At 36.2% G+C, this 7,200-nt stretch overlaps 1 pseudogene; it reads left to right on the top strand.

The window, feature by feature from the left end:
• Window positions 1-2,044: 2,044 nt before the first annotated feature.
• On the top strand, window positions 2,045-3,334 carry LOC110259576 (olfactory receptor 2T27-like; annotated as a pseudogene).
• Window positions 3,335-7,200: the final 3,866 nt, after the last annotated feature.

The following is a 7,200-nucleotide window of genomic DNA, read 5'->3' as shown; positions in this document are numbered from 1 at the left end:
TGATAATCTCAAAAGAATACAATTGGACATTTTAGTTGACTTTTTTCTCTTCTTTCTCCTTTACTTTCTCTATTATTTTTTCCTCCTCCTCTTCCTCTTGTTTTATTTCTTTTACATTCATTTGCATCTCCTACTTTTCTTCTCCCAATCCTTATTCAACTCTTTTTTTCATGAATTATTTTAACTCTAGATTTGGATAATCTTCAACAGTAGGCAGATATAACACTTGACCATTGAATTTGTCAAAGTAATCTTTCATTTTTATGTGTTTGCAAAAGTGAATAATAGCAGGGATATAATGTCCACATTCCAACACTTTTTAGTACACTCATTCATTTTATGATCCATTCTATAAAATTGTACTGAAGGAGCACTATTTAGGGGATAATTAAATACATATATCAAAGTTACTTCTCTATTACAAGTGTTCCAATTCAAAGGAAATGACATATTTAAAAGAGAGGTAAATCTGTTATGTATCCTGGTAGAACAGAGTAATATGTGCTGGCAAAATTTGGATGAAGAAGAGATCACTTTTTGATCTGGTAGGGGATGAAGAGAGTTCTGAGAAAACTTTGGAAAGGGGCTGACATGTGATCACTAATAGAATGATGGGAAGTGTTTGATACAGATTGTACCAGAGGGAGCTTGGTCTAAATAAAAGGAAAATTATACAAGTAAATTCATGGAAATGGAAAGACAGACATGACTTATCATAAGACTATGGTTTAAATTATTATGAGGAAAGACATTAATTGAAATATAAAAACAATTAACCAGGTAAATTAGTGAGTAATTTGTTGAATATTTAAACACTACTATAAGTGGTATTGAGCTTGACTCACTAATTTATAAAAAGAATTTCAAAATTTGCCCTGGAGAGTGACTTAATGAGATCTATGCTTTAGGATGATTTTAATTTTAAGGGGAAAGAGACCAGAGAGTCGGGAGAAGGGACACTGAAAACTTAGAATTGAATGAAATAATAGATTTGTAAAGGCGGAGGCTGAGAAATACTGATAGTTTAATATGGCTGGGCTAAGTACCTAATTAACTATATAAGGTAACAATCAAAGTTTGTCTCAAGGTTATAAGCCTGAATGTTTGTGTTAAAGGCAAGATGAAGGCAGGAATAATCAGTTAGTAAGAGATGGGAGTTGAGTTCAATTTTGGTCTGATGCATTGGAAGAGTTGTCAGGACATGTGGTGAAGGTGTTTAAGAATCTGTTAGAAATACAGAAATGAGCTTAGAAGAGACAGGTTAATATGTTGTCCTGAGAGTTTGAACCCACGGAATCAGGACCATTTTATTAATTCATGCCCCCATACAGTGTCCTAGACTTAGGAGTATCCCATGTATGATTTAATGCTCTGATATTGCTATCTTGAAATTTTTAATAATTTTGAATAAAGGGCACCACATTTTAATTTTGCCGTGTATAACATGTATTTGGTTCTGCAGGGAATGTAAAAGATTGACAAAGGAAATGATATAGACAGAAGAGAGGATCTCCTTGAGATACTTGGGGAAATGACCCCATTGATAAGTCAAAAACAAAGGGGACCCGAATATGGAGACTCATTTTCTCAGGAAATTTCAAATAATGGGTTTTTAAGTCTATAACCATTTAGATATGAAGAAGTTTTTAAATAATGGAGTAAAATTATCAGCATTTAGTATTTATAAAACAACAAGTTTAAGACTTTGTATCTTTTTCACTAGATTACAGGGTTATCATAAAATGATATAATAAAAGATACAAATGAATATCCATATGGAAGAAATGTGTAGGGCATGGTATATTAGGTGAGGCATGGAGGTTCCATGCCCTGAGTGCACCACTCTCCCCATTTCTCCACATGTTCACCAACTTATAAGCTCCCCAAGATGTTTTAAATACCATTTTGTTTTGCTACGATATAGAAAGAATGGATGTGGAAAAAAGCTAGTCTAAAATAAAGGCTCAAAACTGTCCATAGGACTTAACAGATGGCTTATGTTTTTCTCTCATCACACATCAGCTGCCACAGAAGAGGCTGAGATATGGCAAAGAGAAATAACATATCTACTACACATTTCATCCTCTTGGGCCTCTTCCCTGAGTTTCAATATGCCAGCCTCCTAGTCTACCTCATCCTTCTGATCTACCTCATTGCCCTCACAGGGAACTCCACTCTTATTTCCCTGATCTGGGTGGATGTCCACATCCATACCCCCATGTATTTCTTACTCAGCCAGCTCTCCCTTATCTACTTGTTCTACATCTCCAGCTCAGTTCCTAACATGGTCATCAACCATTATTATTATTATTTTTGTCTTTTCTAGGGCTGCTTCCTGTGGCATATGGAGGTTCCCAGGCCAGGAGTTGAATCAGAGCTGTAGCTTCCGGCCTACGCCAGAGCCACAGCAATGCAGGATCCAAGCCACCTGCAACCTACATCACAGCTCACGGCAATGCCAGATCCTTAACCCACTGAGCAAGGGCAGGGATGGAACTCACCACCTCATGGTTCCTAGTCGGATTCATTAACCACTGTGCCACGACGGGAACTCCTCATCAACCATTCTTTAGGGAAGCATAGAATCTCTTCCACTGGCTGTGGAATCCAAATGTTCTTCTGCCTGAATCTAGGTGGTGCTGAGTGTATCCTTCTAACCCTTAGGTCTTATGACTGATTTGTAGCTGTTTGTAATCCCCTACTCTACACAATCATCATGAATTCTAAGGTTTACTGGCTGATGGCAGTGGCATAATGGACTGGGGGTGCTCTAAATTCACTCATTCAAACCATCTACACCATGAGTTTCCCTGTCTGTGGTCTGAAAGAGATAAATCACTTCTGTGAGATTCCAGCCATTCTGAAGCTATCCTATGAAGACACTTCAGATTATGAGATGGTAATGTTTGCATTTATTCTCATCCCCTTTAGCCTCATAATGGCCTCCTACATTCAAATCTTCTTCAACGTTCTCAAAATGCACTCTCCTGTGGCGAGGAACAAAGCACTTGCAACATGCTCTTCTCACCTGACTGTGGTGAGTCTCTACCTGGGGCCAGGTATAGTAGTGTACATGGCACCTGTTTCCTTCCACACCCCAGCATTGGATCAAAGTATTTCCGTGTTCTACACTATACTTACTCCCATGCTGAACCCCCTTATATATAGCCTGAGGAACAAAGAGGTGGTTGGGGTTCTGAGAAAGGTCCTGAGGAAGAAGCTCATATCAAAGTTTAAAAAATATAACTGCCATAAATCTAGTTTCAGTGTGGAAATCAAAGTTCCTAGCTTGCATCTTTCTTCATCTACACATAATTTCTGTTCAGGAACATAGATTTTTTTAGGAATGAGTCATTGAATCTCTAGTCACCTTATTGTGTTTAAAACAAAATAATTGAGTTTAGTAAAGAATTTATTTCATAGAAGCCTTTGGAGAGAAGGGCTTTTGTAGTAAATAGATGGAAGTGTATACACTCTTTTTCCTAATCCACTCATAAAAGTGACTCTTTTTTATCATCATATAGTCAGAGAAAGCTATGACTGCTTATTGTAATTTTGGACAGAGTATGCTTGTTCTGAGAATAAAACAAAGGAGTGGGCATACATTTTCTCCCGGAAGAACTGTTTTCTCCATGTTAATGATGTTTTTTTTGTTGAGTCAAAGACACATTTATTTCTGACACTGCTAAGTAATAATTATATATTGATTTTATTTCATATTTTTACTCAACTGAATTTTTTTGATTTATTAGCATCCAATCCACATCTTGTTAGTCCTCTAATGTCATCTCCTATTATTCCTCTCTCCTTTGCTCCACTTCAGCTACAGCGAACACAAAACTAATTAAACATATAACACCAACCTACTGCTTCCTTCCTTGTTTCCTTAGGCTAGAATGCTCTTCCCATCACTTACTCTTATGCTATGTATTTATTCAAAAGATCACCATTTTAAAAATTTTAGTCCTGGCACATATACACAATGGACTATTAGCCATTAAAAGGAATGAAATACCAGCATTTTTAGAAACATGGATGGACCTAGAAATTATCATGCTAAGCGAAGTCAGCCATACAATGAGACACCAACATCAAATGCTTTCACTGACATGTGGAATCTGAAAAAAGGACAGACTGAACTTCTTTGCAGAACAGATACTGACTCACAGACTTTGAAAAAGTTATGGTCTCCAAAGGAGACAGTTTGGGGGATGGGATGTGCTTGGGCTGTGGGATGGAAATCCTGTGAAATAAGATTGTTATGATCATTACAAAATAAATAAATAAATAAATGCAGTATGACATTAAAAAAATTTTAGTCCTTTTCCATTATTTTACATCTCTCTTTCCCATCAATTTTTCCTTCTTGCTAATTATTACCATCTGATACAGCATTGTTTTTTTTATTAATCATGTATATCACCACAAAGTAAGCCCCATCAGGGCAGGGATTTTTCTTTTTTGTTCACTTCTGTATCCCCAAAAGAATCTGATACATAGAACATAGTAAGCACTGTATAAATATCTATTAAATGAATTAAGGAATACCTATTATAGATTCATCAGCTTCCAGATATACTAGAACTTGACTTTAAAAGGGTGATTTTTTTCCTTCAGTGCATATTTATGAGTGTCCCAGGCAGTAAGAAATCATGTGACAGTTTCCAAACTAACAAGAAGCAAAGCGTATTCTTGCTGGGTAGACTGCTTCCACTACCCTCCTCACATTGATAGAGCATGGAATAATGGAGGTATAAATTGGCCAAAACATAATAGGAATCCTCAGGCATAGGATAAATGTAGCCAATATATTTTTGAAAAAAGAAGTTTCAAGGAGACAGGACACATGGTGTCCTGTGTCATTGATTAGGAGAGGATATTTGGCCTCTTTCAATTTTTTTTGTCTGTTTTAAATTTATTTCCCCAATAGTTTATTTTTTTTCCTACTGTACAGCATGGTGACCCAGTTACACATACATGTATACATTATTTTCTCTCACATTGTCATGCTCCATCATAAGTGACTAGACATAGTTCCCAGTGCTACATAGCAGGATCTCATTGCTAATCCATTCCAAAGACAATATTAACCCCAAGCACCCCACCCATCCCATTCCCTCCCCCTCCCCCTTGGCAACCACAAGTCTATTCTCCAAGTCCATGATTTTCTTTAAATGAGCACAAAAACTGATACTGATAAATTCTTTATCAGCTCTTGGCTGGTTTTGGCCAATTGCTATTGGATTATCATTTGATCTCTTAAACTGGTAACTATATGGAGTAGGTAGGCTTTCTAGGCTAGCTATAGAAGTTTGTAACAGTTCTATTTTGACATGTAGTCTCGCTATTAATCCTTTCGTATATTCATCTCTCACGTGTAGCAACAACTGGTGAGTTATAACATTACCCTATGAACTATTAAAAATTAACATGTGCTTCTCCATACTGCCCACATAGTAATTGAACAGTTTTTGACCTTCCTTATTGATAGGGATTAAAAATAACACTTCTGTGCTGTATATTAGATTACACATATAAGTGATATCATATGGTATTTGTCTTTCTTTTTCTGACTTTCTTCACTCAGTATGAGTCTCTAGTTCCATCCATGTTGCTGCAAATGGCATTATTTTGTTAATTTTTAGGGCTGAGTAGTATTCCACTGTGTACATACACCACATCTTTTTTTTGAGATGTTAGAATATCTCTTTTTTATTTTCTTTTTTTATTACTCAATGAATTTATTACATTTATAGTTGTACAATGATCATCACAATCCAATTTTATAGGATTTCCATCACACAACCTCAGTGCTTCCCCCCACCCCCCAACCTGTCTCCTTTGGAAACCATAAGTTTTTAAAAGTCTGTGAGTCAGTATCTGTTCTGCAAAAAAGTTCATTGTGTCCTTTTTCAGATTCCACATGTCAGTGAAAGCATTTGATGTTGGTGTCTCATTGTCTGACTGACTTCACTTAGCATGATAATTTCTAGGTCCATCCATGTTGCTAAAAATGCCAGTATTTCCTTCCTTTTAATGGCTGTGTAATAATCCATCATGTATATGTACCACATCTTCCTCTTTTTAAAATTTATTTTTTATTGTTATTTCCCCCAATACACTTTTTTCTTACTGTACAGCATGGGGACCCAGTTACACATACATGTATATGTAATTTTTTCTCTCATTGTTGTGCTGTGTTGTAAGTATCTAGACATAGTTTTCAGTGCTACACAGCAGGATCTCATTGTAAATCCATTTCATGAGCAATAGTTTGCCTCCATTGACCCCAAGTTCCCAATTCCTCCCACTCCCTCCCCCTCTCCCTGTCTATTCTCCAAGTCCATGGTTTTCTTTTCTGTGGAAAGGTCCATTTGTGCTGTATATTAGATACCAGATATGAGTGATATCTTTCTACTGTACAGCATGATGGCCCAGTTACACATATATGTATACATTCTTTTTCTACACATTATCATGCTCTGTCCTAAGTGACTAGACATAGTTCCTAGTGGTACACAGCAGGAAATTAGGAAGATGTGATCACTGAGAACTATGTCTAGTCACTTATGATGGAGCATGATAATGTGAGAAAAAAGAATATATGCATATGTGTGTAACTGGGTTACCATGCTGTACAGTAGAAAAAAAATAATGTATTGGGGTAATAAAAAAAGAACACTTTTGCAAGATTAATGCTACATGCAAATACTAGCTTGTTATTTCATCCATAAAAAGATATCACACTCAGAATGAGAGTGTTCCAGGAAATACCGCTAGCCTACTTATCCTTTTAACTTTGAAAGAATAAAATTAAATATAATATTCTATCATGTTTCATATCCATAAAACCATTATTTAAAACTTGTAAAGTATAAAATAGCAAAGACCAGAAATAGATCAAATTTTGGGGGGGCAGGTATTTAGTATTTTAGGCTTTGTGGACCATATGGTCTCTGAGGGGGACAGACAGGGAGTTTGGGGTTTGTAGATACAGACTTTTACACTTAGAATGGATGAGTGATGGGGGTTATGGTGTACAGCACAGGAAACTGTCTGGTCTCTTGTGTTAGAACATTATGGAAAATGAAAAAAAAGGAACATATGTGTATGGGTGGCTGGGTCACTTTGCCTACAGCAGAAATTGAAAGAAGTTTGTAAATCAACTATGCTTTAATAATTAAAAAAAAGAAAAGAAAA

This window comes from Sus scrofa, chromosome 2 (genome assembly GCF_054392235.1).
Source record: "Sus scrofa isolate SSC_HxYL_T2T_F1_AM1 chromosome 2, Sscrofa_HxYL_maternal_Yorkshire_Landrace_v2.0, whole genome shotgun sequence".
Lineage (NCBI taxonomy): Eukaryota > Metazoa > Chordata > Mammalia > Artiodactyla > Suidae > Sus > Sus scrofa.
This window is presented reverse-complemented; position numbering and strand designations above follow the sequence as displayed.